General features: G+C 32.2%; 1 protein-coding gene and 1 pseudogene across 3 annotated transcripts in view; one reads left to right on the top strand and one right to left on the bottom strand.

The window, feature by feature from the left end:
- LOC145293851 (uncharacterized) overlaps positions 1–17585 on the top strand; it is a 3143230-nt gene that overhangs the window by 1892409 nt on the left and 1233236 nt on the right. The gene's annotated exons all lie outside the window — the stretch shown is intronic.
- On the bottom strand, positions 9781–9896 carry LOC145283650 (5S ribosomal RNA; annotated as a pseudogene).

Below are 17585 nucleotides of genomic sequence, written 5' to 3' on the forward strand. Positions count from 1 at the left end.
GCAAATAATATCACGATTCCAATATGACTCGACCTAATACGCAGCCTTTCTCAAATTCCCACCGGTATTTTAAGTTCGTTACTTCCATTTCATATCCGAACTTTTTATGGTTCCTTTTTTCCCCTCGAGAAGACATCTCAAATTTAAACGTCAGCAAGCAATGTGTTTCATGTCTTGCCATCTCATACACGCAAGGGGGCGTAATGAATGTATTTTGAATAATGCTGTTTACGATGATAGTGCTTGGATTCTATTTCGTAAATTGCAAATATTGCCATTGTTTAAGAATCTGACTAATTCCTGTATTGTAGGTTATTTTCTCTTTTTAACTATACTTTTCGCAGAAATATAATTTGTTTTTGCATGACAACATAATACTTTCAGAGTTTTCTGTTACACAAAACTGAAAAATAATCAGCCAACCATTATTTTTGTACTTTTTCATGATCTATGGTGTGATGATTCAGAAAAAATATATATCTATATACTTCATGATTTGAAATCTCATTTTTATTGTGCCATTGATTTTAACTTGATTAATAAAGATATTAACGACATATCCATTCGCAGTAATGCCACTGAATTTTTTAAACGTGAAGAAAATATGAAAGCATTTCGGGTTTTTTTTTTCGGTCATTTACCGTAGAATATTGGTATCAATTATTGATATAAGAAAACGTGAGTGTTCATTTGTATATGGCTATGGGAGGATTATTTATTCATTTATGTATTTATTTATTTATCTTTCCATTATTTTTTTTTTAATTCTCAACCACAAAGATGAACGAAAATGCAGGCTGGCTCATTATTACCACGACGTAAATATAAAGATTAGAAAAATATATTTTGTTTGCGTTTTAAAAATATAAGTCATCTGCATTCTAGTTATTTATACCAATATCAGCAACAACAGCACCACCAACAACACCACCAACAACAACACCAAAAACAACAACAACAACAATAATAATAATAATAATAATAATAATAATAATAATAATAATAATAATAATAATAATAAATAGCGGGACCTGTGGAAATTCCACAGCAGCATTTTTCATATATTGTTGCTGGGCATTATGTGGGCGTTTTGTTTAGTATTAAGGAAGGCACAATCATACTATTCTAGCCCAATAATTAAAACTGTATCGCTCCCTTACAAAAATAATAACGTTGATATATTTCCTGGGCTGATTATTTCATCACAGACACACTGGTTAATTAACTCAATTTTCATCAATTCTCATAATTATTAAATATGTTACTCTGTTCGAAAATACTTTATCATAATATCAACCCACATTACCGCCTTACCCTTTACTAAAATAAAAAAAAAATGATATATTGTCAAGGCAGATTACTAAAATAAAACTTTATATATTGTCCGCGCTGATTATTCCCTTGCAAACACACAAATGCATTAAATCACATATTATCATTTTTCATAATTCTTGGATATATTATTAATTTCGACAATAGTTTTTTATAATTTAAACCATCATTATCGCCCTCTCATAATAAGATAATAACTTTGATATATTGTGCGGACTGATTATTTTATTACAGACACACCACTCAATTAACTCACATTTCATCATTTTTCGTAATTCTTGGATATGTTACTAATTTCGACAATTGTTTTTTATAATTTGAACTATCTTTATCGCTCTCTTTTACTAAAAATAACTTTGAGACTGATTTTTCATTAAAGAAACACAACTATCTATTAACTCACATTTCATCAATTTTTATAATTCTCGGATTGTTACTAATGTCGATGACCACATTTTATAATATTTAAACCACATTATAAACCACCCACTACTAAAATAAGACTTTGATATATTATGTGGGCTGATTACTTCATTTCAAAGGCTCTAATCAATTAACTCATATTTCGTCATTTTTCATAATTCTTGGATATGTTACTAATTTCGATAAAAGTTTCTCATAAATTTAACACACATTAGAGCCTCCCCCTTACTAAAATAAAAACCTGGGTATATTGCATGGGATGATTATTTCATTACAAACACAGAAATCAATTAACTCACATTTCATCATTTTCATAATTCTATGATATGTTACTAATTTCGACAATTATTTTTTATAATTAAAGACCACCAATATGCCCCCTCCTTCTAATATAAGAACTTTAATATGTTGACTGAGCTGATTTTTTCATTATAAACACACCAATCAAGTAACTCACATTTCATCATTTTTCATACTTCTGGATATACTACTAATTTCGACAATAATTTTCATAACTTTAACCCATTATGACGCCCCCCTTACTTAAATAATAGCTTTGATATATTGATTGGGCTGACTATTTCATTAGAAACACATCAATCAATTCCGGGTATTCTCATAGTATATATGTTCCACCTATCCAATCAGGGGTGGCGCCGCATGTTATGCTATTATATATCTTTCACCTTCGATCTCGGGTGACACTGGGTATTCTGCTACTAAATATTATCTACCAATCTCATTCAATACTGGGCGGTGCTTTCTTCTAGTATATATTTGCACTCATCTCATTCAAACCCGAGACTGACTTCATGTCCGGCACCCCACTATTAAAAATATACATGAAATGAAATAACGTTTAAATCGTAAACTATTTCAGTCATTTCTGGGACTGCCTTTATATCTCCAACCAACTGCTAAAAATATGCATGAAATAATTTAATGTTTAAATAATAAACTGTTTCAGCCTCTTCTGGGGCAGACTTCATATCCCCAACCGACTGTTTAAAAGTGCACTTTAATGCGTACACGGTTAAAGTCATTTCCGGAACTGGTTTAATATTCCCTATACTACTGTTAAAAATATACATGAAATAAAGTAATGTTTAAATCGTGAACGGTTTGTGTCATATTCCCCACCTCACTGTTTAAAATATACTTGAAATAAAGTAATGTGTAAATCATAAACTGTTTCAGCAGTTTTTCGAAATTAACACATAAAAGCATTATCATTGTCAGATATTAGGCAAGCATTGCTTCAGCATGAATTTCTGAGTGTAGTATCAGTCTTAGTATTCGTCGTGTGACTTAACCCCCGCCCTTTCTGGTATTGGTTAATGTAGGAGAGCCCCTTCATTACTCATGAATTTTTATTTTTGTTACTCACAAGAGTGCCCCTTGTTGGGAGCTGGCTCCTGCCCCCAATTTTTAACCGACCTTATCTACAACTCTGCCCTTGTAGGGAGGCAGGTTAACAAAAATAAATAGTAGAAGGGGCAGTTTTCAGGATATTTTATCGTTAATCAGAAGGAGCATTTCCTGATCATTTTGTAATTAAATAAGAAATTATTTTCCCTGTTAATTTTGTAATATTAAAACTGTTTTACATTAAATATAGTACCTATTTACAATGCCTCCCCACGGGGCAAATTTATACACCGGGGTTGTTTTTTAATGTGGAGAAAAGGAACAAAAAGTCGTAAAGGATTTCTCCACTACTGAGAGAGAAGAAATTGAAATGTAGCGTCTGAAGAGAGAGCATTTTGATCTGGGCCAAAAGGCCAAGAAGAACAAATCATTTTATACGGATGTAAGCGTGACACACAAACGAATACACACGCTCGTAGATTATTATTATTATTATTATTATTATTATTATTAGTAGTAGTAGTAGTAGTAGTAGTAGTAGTAGTAGTAGTATTGGCTCACATGGATCTTTCACACAAGTGAACAAACAATCTGATTGAAAACCTGTGGTGTTCTCTGGGGTCTGAGTGACAACAAGTCTCCCCAGACATCCAGTTCTCTTCACCTCCTTCGATAGCATTTGAAATGATTTGCTGCTTTTTCGAACAATTTCGCCTCAACCAACAAAGAAAAACAAACACCCGGGACGATGTCACGGTGGGGATTTCGTTTAACTCAATGAAATATATATATATATATATATATATATATATATATATATATATATATATATATATATATATATATATATATATATATATATACATATACAGTGATGATCATATTTATTGGCACGGTAAAATAAAAGTTAAATTTTGTCTAATAAATTCTAAAAAAGGGATTAAATTAAAGAAAATAACAAAGTATATTATGTATTTTTAACTGGTCTTTCCGATGCAGCAATCGGATTTTAGAAAAAATAAATAACAAAGGAACAACAAACATAATTGCAAAAAACCCTTGTTCAAAATTAGTGGCACGATTTATTTACTAATCAATTGTATTGCCTTTGGCCTTGATTACCTTCCTCAGTCGCTTTTCATAGTTTACAACCAAGTTGTTGCACTCCTCAGTAGTAATTTTAGCCCACTCTTCCTGACAATAATCCTCCAATTGAATAAGATTCTTAGACTTCCTTTGCATTACCCTCAATTTTAATGTTCTCCATAAATTTTCAATTGGATTAAGGTCTGGGCTTGTGATGGCCACTCCAAAACATTAATATGATTGTCCTCTAGCCATTCCTTAGTCAGTTTAGCCGAATGCTTTGGGTCATTCTCTTGCATGAACCACCAACGACGACCAAGTGAGAGCTCTTTAGCAGAGTCTTTCAGGTTTTCATCCAATATTTTAACATAATCTTCCTTTTTTATGCTACCTGTGACCTTAACAAGTCGCCCTGGTCCAGAGGCAGCAAAGGATCCCCAAAACATCAAACTGCCTCCACCGTGCTTCACTGTGGGTATGGTGTTCTTAGGCAGGAAAGCTTCGCCAGATTTTCTGTAAATATAAGACACTTTATTATGGCCAAATAACTCTATTTTCGTTTCGTCAGTCCATAGAACACGTTTCCAGAATGCAACATCTTTATCAATATGACGTTTTGCAAAGGCTAGCCTTGCTTTCAGGTGCATAGGCTTCAATAAGGGAGTCTTTCTCGGACGACATGCTTTTAAACCAGCTCTCTTCAAAACTCTACCAACTGTATGTCGAGATACATTCACTTTAGAGGTGCTCTGTTCATCAACAATCTCCCCAACAGAGATCCTTGGGTTTTGTTTTACTTGTCGAACAATTTTCCGTTCATCTCTTGGGGAAAGAATCCTTTTTCTCCCTCTACCCTCTAAACGCATAACGTGGCTTTGCGATTTGAATTTGTTTAGTATGGCTCTAACAGTGGATTTGGGAAGGTTTAGCTTCTTTGAAATCTTATCAGAGCCCTCCCCATTGGTATGGCATGCTACAACAAGCTTCCTGACGTCTTCGCTGTGTTCCTTAGTTTTAACCATGGCGATTGAAAATTATAATTTAGTCACTTATAATAGTTTAAATAAATCGCTATCTAAAAATTATCTGAAAAAAAGTATTCACTGAATTAGCGTTAAACAAGCATAATATGGCTATAAAAAAGTTCAGAAAGCACGTAAACCGGAAATTGATTGATATTATACTGATACTAAAAGAAAAAACAAAGCCGTGGCAATAATTTTGAACAAGGGTTTTTTTGCAATTATGTTTGTTGCTCCTTTGTTATTTATTTTTTCTAAAATCCGATTGCTGCATCGGAAAGGCCAGTTAAATATACATAATATACTTTGTTATTTTCTTTAATTTAATCCCTTTTTTAGAATTTATTAGACAAAATTTAACTTTTATTTTACCGTGCCAATAAATATGATCATCACTGTATATATATATATATATATATATATATATATATATATATATATATATATATATATATATATATATATATATATATATATAAAAGATGTCCGTTTGAGAATCCGAGATATTACTATATGGGAAGTATGAGAAAGCTTGTCGCGGAATCTAACTGACGAGAGAACCCCAGGTCAAACAATTTTTGCCAACATACACAAAGGCTCGCGCCTATTTGGCTTTTTATATCTACGATGAGAGTTTTCATTCCTTACGTAACTGAAATTTTCGAACCAAAAATATTAAATGTGTGGGTCTAAATATTATTATATATTAAAAACTAGTTGGCGTAATTGCTCATTAGTACAATTATGTTATTAAGCTTGCTCTAAGCTTGCCAATTAATTCATGCAGTTTTTAACATTTAAATTCCCGAAAAATATATTGGCTCAGGAGGAAACGTATTGATTGCAATCAGCAGCATCAGGATCAATACATTTTTCGTGTATTAAAAGCAAGCGTATTTGGCAAATAACGTTAAATATTGCCTTATGTTGGCGATTAAGTCGCAGTAGGTGTTTTGTTATCATTTAGATTTTTTTAAACATTGCTCACACATAATGTTGTACATATGCTTGAAAAATGGTAGTCAGTAGGTGAGAGACACGGAGAGTTTGGCAGATTAGGCAAAGTTTCTTATGCCAATATGTTCAACTACTGAAGAGTCTGTTTATCAATGTGCGGACAGGCAATATCGTTGAAAAGAATAGTGCCTTTCTGGTAAAAAAGAGAAGTGTGCTGATATCGAAGTTTCTGATGCTTTTAGTCTATTTATTGAAGGTACTTTCCGCTTACAGTAATAGCTTAACATTCATAAATATATATATATATACATATACATATATATATATATATATATATATATATATATATATATATATATATATATATATATATATATATATATATATATAATGGATGAAACCGGTCACATACTATCAAACCGTCAGCGTGACATTCTCTGACGCAACTCTACCTTCTGTAGCTTTATCAGCTCCTGAGCGTTGCCGGTTTTCGTAAAAAATAAATCACGTTTCCTAGTAAGTTTCAGGCTCGATCGATGAACAGATAGTTCTTATTGCGTACAAGAATGGAATATTGCACTTCAAGAAGAGGTTTGGTTTGTGGTTGTATTTCGTGTGGCATCCATTTCTTACGTTTTTTTTGTCATTCCAATCTTACTCAATCGTTGAAATCTGCATATCCGTTAGTCTAGTTCAGAAATGTTTTCTTGAACAGTTCTAAGTTGGTTGGCTTCGATCAAGGTTTTTAATTCATCTTTGTCAACATTCGAGAGCCGACCACTTTGATCATCATCTTCAGGATTCCCGTCTAAAATCACAGTTTTTTGTGCGTTCAGTAGTTGTTCTTGGGCCAAACGCTTCGGTAATATAACGAGCTGTATTAACAGCCTTGCGGCCTAGCTAGAATTGAACTGAGAAAATGATTTTAGTTTGTATTTTTTTCATCTTGAAACAACGTTCAGAAAAAAATACATGATTGTTTTAAAACAATTGTAATCAAGACGATATGATAGAGCGGAAAACTCTGCTAAACATGAGATTTATATCAAATCTAATACAGCTTATTTGTAAAATACATATTTTGCTATTAAAATACATATTGCTGCAATAACTTTCTTCTCAACGTAATATACTGTAATTGTCTTAAGTCAATTTTCTGGAAAAGTCTTTTCAACAGATATATATTTTTGTGTTTGTTTTTCCACACTTTTTTGGTTTTTGACGAGTCCTTGGGTATTATTTTCTAAATTAATTTACATTTTTGGAATCCATTTTTTTACTATTTTTCTTTACTAAACAAAAAAAAAACATGTATGTCTTCTAATTGCTTTTAATGAACCCACAAGGGAATTCCCCGTTAAAAAATCAATTCAGATAATAGTTTCTTCATCTTAAAAGGAGATTACTCAGAAAGAGAAACACTTGAAATGCAATTTTAAAGATAGCAAACGACTTAAGTGATTGAAATAGCTATAAAAATCTTATAAATAATTAATACTTTATATAAAAAAATGAGTAAATATTTCTTTAAAAAATCATCCACTAAGATATCAAACCTATGGATAATCAATAGAAATATTTATATTAATTATAATTAATCCCCGACTAAATATAATTAATCATAATTTAAGCAATATCTATGTTTAAATTTAACTTTAGGAAATTAAATATTTACGAGGACGTTATCAGAGTTATTTTTATATGTAAGGTCATTTGTGCCGGGCGTTATTAGAATAGAAATATGCCAATTTACTAAGGTAATTTAATACGTACATTTATGATTATATGGTCACGTTTTCTCTAGACCCTCAATACAAAATAATTATGTAGAAATATACATTCTATAAGTAGTGTCCTAACATTCTCAAAGTCATTTTTTATTTTATTTAATTAAGAGTATTTTTAACAGAAGCCACTGAAATATTAATGTACTGAGAATCTTATAGAGGTGAGGTGTCCAACGTGTAACACTACTAAAGAGTCATTAACATAGCTTATTATGTCCTCGTTTCAGAAATAAGGTTCGAATTATACGATTTAAATACATAAAGTTGCTTAAAATTCCGACTTATTTCTAGTTTGATAAAGGAAATAACTGAAGTTATATGAATAAGACGCGTGTAGGGACAGCAAATATAACACATCTGTTAGGAACTTTTATTACGTAAATATGAAATTGATGTATGAGTCCAAATACTTGAGAAAGCAATTTCCTTCCACAATCTGTATTGGTCTTCTTCTTCTTCTTCTTCTTCTTCCTCTTCTTCTTCGTCTATTATTCATTATTATTATCACTATTATAGTTTTACTCATTTGGAGTTTTCTAATTGGTCATCATCCAAAAACATATTGGAAAACAATATATGGTGTTTACTAGAGTTTGCGTGAAAACACGTCTCACCAGATATCCTGTAGTCACCACTTCCTCACTTTTTCAAATACGTCAACGTTGTCGGAATCACTGATGCGTGTTCGTTTGTAGATACCATTAATTTTCATTGATATTTGGGTCGCAATAAGCTGTCCGAATGACGCACTCCTCATCGCACTGATCCAACAGAAGTTTGTATAATGTCCTCTTTTCTCGGTCTTCCTATCCCCTTTGACTTTCCTCAATGATGGGATCTGGTACCAGTTTAAGGCACACTGAAATATCGCTGGGGGAGTTTACTTCCAATTTTGCAGTTTCGATTTTCATGATTCCATCTAATGTGCATTAGTTTGTACCTTTGTAACAGTTTCTTAATGTCCAACAAGCGACAGTGGGTCTAGAATATTACTCTCCGCATTCGCTGTTCTTTTTTTAATATTTCAACCGTTTATATTATTGTTACCTGTTGTATCTTCTACCCCCCTCTGATTCTAATCTTTCCAGAATTCTCCCGAAGCTTTTCGGTATTATTCTTAGTATTGTTATTATAAGTGGGATAATCTTAATTTTCTTTTGCTTTTTTGCTTTCCAACCAATAACGTGTATATCCAACATTTCTTCATCTCCTTCAAATTAATCCTGGTGTCTGGTGGAACGAGAAAATTGCTTGATTTTCAGTTTTATTGGACATTACGTTATCCGGTGTTGCTTGGGTATTTTCTCCGTTTATATATCAATATCGCTTAAGCCAATCCTGTTTTAACTTTCCAGTACTGCAGCCGGATTTTGCGTGTACCATATTTTCTGGGTGTTCCAGATGATTATACGTAAGCCAAAGAAAATAATATAAGTTCTTTGTCAACATAGTTCAGTATTAAATCAATAAAGTTATAGGAATAACTCACAGGAAGATGTGTGATAGTAATATACAATATATTGCGACAATGAAAAAATTACGCCTCGGGTATAATTATATGATTCATCATTATATCCGATATATATATATATATATATATATATATATATATATATATATATATATATAGCATTCCTTCAGTCTTGACAGACTATGGATACCCACTGTAAGAGTGCCTGCGCGTGAAATTTGTGTGGCAAGAGTTGCGCAATCCCCTACCACGCCTCTCCTGAGTCAACATTGTTGAATACCAGTGGCAAGTTGAGGTACAAGACGACTGAAACAATGCCGAGATAAGAGGAGAACACATACAGCGCCTAGAATTCCCAAATGGTCACCCATCTGGTATTAGCCAGGCTCAACGTTGCTTAACTTCGGTGATCTGACGAGAACCGGTGGTCAACGTGACTATGCCGTATATACATATATATATATATATATATATATATATATATATATATATATATATATGATGATTGCAACGTCATGTCAGACGAGTGCCACTCCCTCAGCCATGTAAAATCCATGAGCCCAACTTCCTGAGGAAGTATCTATACAAATATGATGTTACAGAGTCTTAGCTTTGTACGACAGGTAAGTCTCTCCCTCGGTTCAAAATGTTGAGATCCAGCAACAAACAAGAGCAAGATAACCAGCAACAAATAAAACTGCAGACCAGCTTAATGCGGATACTGGTCTTCCGCGTTATGGTTTTTTTTAAATCAGAGATTTTCTTCTCCTAGAAAGGTTGCCTACACCACGGCTTACGGGAGCCCTCTTTACCCCAATACACATACACCCACACACAAATATACACGGCGCTAGTTTGCCGTTGACCCAGAAAAAGAGTTCATTCGCCCCTTGGGAGGTCTTGTTTTTAATCCTTCAGGGAGACTAGCCGCCCTCCTCACCAAATAAGTCTGGTGGGGAAACCAGTTTAGTCGCCGGTGACCCGACCATGAGGCAGGTAGTACTGGGTTACATGGTATCAGTAGCATATGACATGACCTGACATACGCATGAATATATATATATATATATATATATATACATATATACATCTACATACATACATATATATACATACATATATATACATACATATGTATATATATACATACATATATATACATACATAAATATATATATATACATATATATATATATACATACATATATATACATACATAAATATATATACACATATATATATATATACATATATATATATATACTTGTTTATTGTTATATAAACATGCTCACATCCCGCTGCTACAAATAACCACTTGTTTCAATCAAACAACAGATATCATCAGGCAGCGACTTGACTATTCAAAAGTTCAATGAATAATCATTGAACTTTTTGAATAGTCAAGTCGCTGCCTGATGATATCTGTTGTTTGATTGAAAAAAGGGGCTATTTGTAGCAGCGGGATGTGAGCATGTTTATATAACAATAAACAAGTATTATCAGCTCTTTTTATTAAGCACTATCTAACAACCTCGTTGAATTCATTAGTCCATTACTTTTGAATATAAAAAACCCGAGTATATATATATATATATATATATATATATATATATATATATATATATATATATATATATATATATATATATACATGTTGCGGGGGTTCAAATCGTTCGACTGGTATATAATACATAATTATGACAGACCCTTTAAGAAATTTCTTTTCTTATCGTTGAGCACTTTCAGTTGAATTAAAGTCGGTCAATTTAGTTCTTATGCATAGATCATCGTATAACGATTAGATCACTGTCTTACTGACTTAAATGAACATTTTAAAAATTAAAATTTATAAATGCAACGCTATTTCACGCGGTTAATGGTAGCCGAATGGATTAGGTTTTCGCTAATCGAGCCAGAGATGTCTCGTGTTGCGGGGTTTAAATCGTTCGACTGGTATTACTCCTAACACCCTGCACTGAAGATTCCCGAAGGAATGATAAATTAGTGTCTTTAGGTATTTAATTATTTTGGCAATATATATATATATATATATATATATATATATATATATATATATATATATATATATATATATATATATATATATATATGATGTGAAAAGGAAGCGGAAGACCGGAGGCTCGACGTTTCACCCACATTATGCGGGCTTTTTAAAGAGGTGTGGTCACTGACGAGAGGCTCGATGATTTTAGTTTTATATGTACTGGAGGAGTGTATGCAAATATACAAAAAAAAGGGCAAATATATATTTATTAACAAGTGTCTAGATTATTTTCGTGCAATATTATTTCATATAAGTGGAAAACAAATGTTTAAAAATCCTTTTCTCTGTTTGATAGTGTTAGTAGAATTAGAGATAAGAGAAGATGCCAATATACGGTTTGTTCACCTACTATGTATATGCTTTAGAACGGTCGCATTTTCGAAATCGAAATGATGGTCATTTTCCATTATGTGACCGTAAAGATATACGTAGGAGAGACGCAGCGAAACCTTGAACATAGAATAGACATAAAGAATAACAATACACTTCATGCTGTTTTTTTTTTGTATATTTGTATAATAGTTCTATTTGCCCGCATAATACGTGGAAAACGTCGAGCCTCCGGTGTTCCGCTTCTGCTTCAATTTCACATAATAACGTCGGAGTATATCCATTTAAAAATGCATATATATATATATATATATATATATATATATATATATATATATATTTATATATATATATATATATATATATATATATATATATATATATATATAACCACTTCATTTACTCACATAAATTAATATACTACAGTTTAGATTTATTCCTAACTTTACGTATTTACTTCAAAAGTGCTCAATACGTAGGTAGAGCTAGTTAGTAACTTATAAAATATATATGGCGATTAAGCTAAACTGAATATTCGGCGTTTCATCCACTCTAGGATTCCTCAGACTTATGAATAGACGAAACGCCGAATATTCAGTGTAGCTTAATCGCCATATATATTTTATAAATTACTATATATATATATATATATATATATATATATATATATATATATATATATATATATATATATATATATTTATCCACAAACATTAGTTTCGCTATTACACACCTAATTATGTCGGCGAAACTTGCACAAACATATCAGGAAAGGGATTTAACTTACACTAATAACGTTATAAGTCGGCAGTTCTTAACTCCAACCTATGATGTTGCAGCGGATTTTAGGATCAGTACAATTTAATTCTATTTAGAGGAATTTGGCGAAGTTCTTTTAATTTTGGCATACGTTAATGATACATTTTGCTTTGTGAGACTTACCCAACGTCTATATTTTTTTAAAATAAAAATTCAACTTTTATGCTATTACTGCAAAGTGTAAGCATTATCACGATGCACTTTACAAAGACCTCTCATCAATTAAGACAAAATACAAAATTATAAACTTTTCTTATAGAGAGAATTGTGTGTATTCATAGAATGATTACTACGTTTATAATCCTAACATTTCATTGTTTGTATGTTGATATAATTTTAACGTATGGATGATGTTTTAAAGTTTTGTTTTGATTACTAAAAGCACAATCATTGCTATAACGAAACGTTTGCACAGAAATATGTATTAAGTAAAGATTTATCCGCTTGTAAAGAAAAAAAAGAACAATTTGAAGTTTGTGAATATTTAAATATTTTCCTTATGAATCGCATATCATTTTGATTATTTTTTTAATTGTCGATCCGCTAATGTCAAGATCCAATATTAATCTTAATCTATTTGGGAGTGTCTCTTATGGAAGCATAGAGAATTAAAACGTAATGTTTTCCATTTAATTAATGCAAGAATAAAATTCTTTCGAAGAGAAGGTGCATTATCACTCCATTTCAATATTTATAGAAAAAATAGTATCAATCAGCCTTCTGCGTTTATTTTTTGAATTCGAGTTCAGTCATATCTAAAACTCATAGTATATAAAGTTTTTGAGTGCAACGCTTCCTTGAAGTGTGTGTTTTTTTTTAATATTTTAAATATAAATACTGTATATATGCTTTTTAATGATGCACTTACTGTTGTCTTTTACTAATAAAACACACACGCGCACACGCACACGCACACGCACACACACATATATATTCATATATATATATATATATATATATATATATATATAATGAAACTGTTGTTTGAAATAAGTCTTCTGTGAACTTTTCAAAAAGTTTCGATAAGTATTCTTATATTTATACTAATTGATAACGAAATATCAGAGAAGCTGCAGCCTTTGTCCCCTCACCGAAATGTTGCATCAATTTACTAGTGTTCCAAGTATTTTAGGTATATATGTCCCGATGAATTACAAGACCTTGTGCAACCTCGACGTGAACCCCACCCCCCCGACAAAACCGACAAGCAGCAAATCCCAAGCCATACGCAGTAAAGATTATCAGATGGCAGAACGCCGTCTTCTCTAATAGTTTCTTATGCAGAAATATTAGATCTTGAAATTGCCTTCCAAACTTCCGCCTTCCTGGACTGTAGTGATGTTCAAAAGTTCCTGTAAACAAGTAACTTGTTTCTCGACTCCCAGCATAGTATTCCTGCAATTTAACGCAAAGATAGAAACCCTTATATTTAAGTTGCACTGTACCATCTGTTAGGTAGAAAATGGGCAAAACAAAGTATTCGACGTTTTTAAATGTAATATAACCTTACGAACGTTCATGATTATTAAAAGTTAACGTGTATGTATGTGTGTGTGTGTGTGTCTGTTAGGTGTATCTGTGTACATTTCCCTACGCCAAAACTCTGACAATTTTAATCTACAAGCTCGAATTTTGATATACAGGGTATTGAGATTTGTGAAAATCTTTGTGATCGGTTTTCGGCGAGAAATTTGGCTGCTCAGGAGTCAAGGTCCAGCGATTTGAACTTTGAGAACTCTACCAAACTCTTCCGACAATTTTGGTCTAAACACTTGAAATTTTAGACATATGCTTCTTTGTACAGGGATCTAACTCAATAACTCGATTTGAGCCTAAAACAATAGATTTAAAGGGGTCATAATAGGGGTCAAATTATAAATATTAATCTTTTTTTTTTCTCAGCATACACCTCCAAACACTCGGGTAACGCTGGGAACCCATGCTAGTATATCTATAAAAGTGAAAGTGTATGCCTGTGTGTGGGCATGTGTGTGTGTGTGTGTGTCTGTGTACATTTCCCAATGACATTTGAGAACTCTACCAAACTTCTCCGACAATTTTCGGTTGACAGACTTTAAATTTAGATACAGGTTCCTTGTACATGGGTCATCCACCTCCAAATACCCGGGCAAACCCGGGCACCCATGCTAGCATATCTATAAAAGTGAACGTGTCCGTGTGTATGTGTGTCTGTGTACATTTCCCTACGCAATAAATCTGTCAATTTTAAGTCTACAGACTCGAAATTCGATATACAGTGTACTGAGATGTGTGAAAATCTTTGTAATCCGTTTTCGGCCAAAAATGTGGCTGTTAAGCCGTCAAAGTTCAACGATTTGACATGTGTGAATTCTACCAAACTCCTCCGCAAATTTTACGTATAAACACTTGAAATTTTAGATATAGGTTTCTTTCGACATGGATTTAACTTAATAACTTGATTTGAACCAAAAACATTACATCGTAAGCAACTACTATGAAAATATCGATAGAACAGAAAGACCCTCATAAAGTTTATTTGTAAAAATAAGATTGCAGAGAAGTGAAAAGGGATTCTCCTACTAAGTATCTAAGCCGGTTTTAAACTCAATCAAGGCTGGAGAGGGCTTATCAAGCTGCCCCTGACTGTATTAATATGCATCTGAATTTTATAAACCAAGAATATTGCATCGGCACTGTTATACCTTATTGAGCGTAGGAGTGATCCAACTATTTTTACGGCGATTTTTATGACTATGCAACATTTAAGATTTGATGTGGATGTTACATTTAAGATTTAGAATGAATGTCAGTCTCAGACGCTTGTCACAAGATGGATTTTCTCCTACACAACAGCTATTCATTAAAATACGTGCGTTGTGGAGGTGGGCATGGTGACCATGCTGAAAGAGGAGGAGTTTGGTTTAAGATGAATTTAAAATCATTAACCACCTTTCCTCCCCCCCCGATATCTTCGTCATTTCTGACCTTTGAAGTGTTTCCATAGATTGTAGTATCCTCTGTTTAAATGTCTACTAATGATCTAAAAATGTCACTTTGGAGATCTGCTATGAAGATTGGGAAGAGCGGCTCCAGCTGTTTATACTCTTTGTTTCTGAGTTTTGTCTACCAATACTCTTCTAAACCTATCAGAGAGAAAGTTCCGAATAATTGAGATGATATTTCCAGCTAATCATTAGTTGGCGCGTTGTGAGGTAAGATTTTATGCTATACGCTATCAAAACATCATCAGTGTTAAAAACCATTTCTTTAGAAACGAAGCACCTGTCGAAAGACAAAATTGCCCCATTAAAAATTGTTCAGCCTGAAGGCCTTGTAGAATAAAAATAAATTCTGATCTTAAAGAATACATCTAATCACAGGCTTACATTACCACTTTTAGTAATCGGTATATGTTTATATTTCCCGATGTAATGTTACCGTTTTAAGTATAACAATGTATGAATTGAGGCATTTAAATAGGTGGGTGATTCAAATCCAGAAATTATATCTTCAAATACAAGGCACGCTAAACAACGATTATGTTTTTTTATTTGGCTATTGAAAAATGAAAATATTAACTTTGCAAAAGGGCGGAGAGTTGTATTCAATCGGCATAGCAGTGATTTGCAGCAAGTAGATTTATCATGGGTGTATGCGCACAGAGTAATATCTAGAAAATAATTATATTAAAAAAAAACAAATGTAAGTGACGACGAGAAACTTGGATATACTAAAACGAATAAATTAGTATTCCGTAAACATCATTGACATTATAATTAATTCATAAAATGCAAGTGTTATATAAATTTGATTGGGAGATTTACTTGTATAATAAATTATCTTATTGAGTACATGTAGTGTTCATACATTAATCAAGGCAGATGGAATTAATTAATTTATCACTGCCCTCGCGCATATAAACAAGAACAGGTTTTTAATAAGAACCAGTAAATGAATAAAAATATAATTATAAATCCAGAATAGGTTTTCCATGGTGTTATATAGACTACAATGTAGTATATGCTAACTCACTGCGAGTAGGCATGTAAAGTTTCCAATCGCAGCACCTATGTAGGTCCCCAAATTCAGTAGGCAATCAATCAAGGTTTTGATAAAATAAGCGTTTGCAATTATATTATGTTCTTTGTGTATACACAATTTTTTAGAAACACTTAACTTATTAATATAACTACAGGCCATATATAAATATATAATACGCATGGAAGTTTTGACGTTTCTGATAGTCCATACATTCTAAATAACCTCCGATTGAATATTACACAATTCTTTGAAAGTTGCTTCCTTAAAGGTAGATTTTCAGACAACACAATACTCGCATGCGCATATCTTCATTTCCCTAATAATTAAAAAAATATATATCTATGTGTATTTTACGACCGAGCAAAGGTAACCTACCTGCTATCAATATATCCATAAAAGTAACATTGGTTGTGTGTTCTAACAACTTCTCAACCTATATACTTTACTGCGTTTTGATTTACACACATGCACTTTGATATATATTATATTCACACGGGTGAAACAATATTTAACTCGTTGATATCTTGAGCACATGTTTTTTAAGGTGTCCAATTAGAAAAAATATACGTGGGAGTCATCCAGATTTTATTTGTTGGCCAGTTATCTCTATGAATGATCATGCATGAATATTTCATATTAAAGGTTATTTATGTTCAGAGTTAATAGTTTAAAAATACCCGCTAAAAACCGTTTCACGCTGGTCTAATGTTATTTTTCGATCTCAGTTCGGATATTTTTCTTATTCTTTTTTTTTCTTGCTTACAAGAAGTGTAGATTATAGTCAAACTCATAATATTCACTTACACCCGTCTCAGTTTCCGTATGAATCAAAATAATATAATATATATATATATATATATATATATATATATATATATATATATATATATATATATATATAT

This window comes from Euprymna scolopes, chromosome 1 (assembly GCF_053919585.1).
Source record: "Euprymna scolopes isolate OS-2025 chromosome 1, ASM5391958v1, whole genome shotgun sequence".
In the NCBI taxonomy this organism is placed as follows: Eukaryota; Metazoa; Mollusca; class Cephalopoda; order Sepiida; family Sepiolidae; genus Euprymna; species Euprymna scolopes.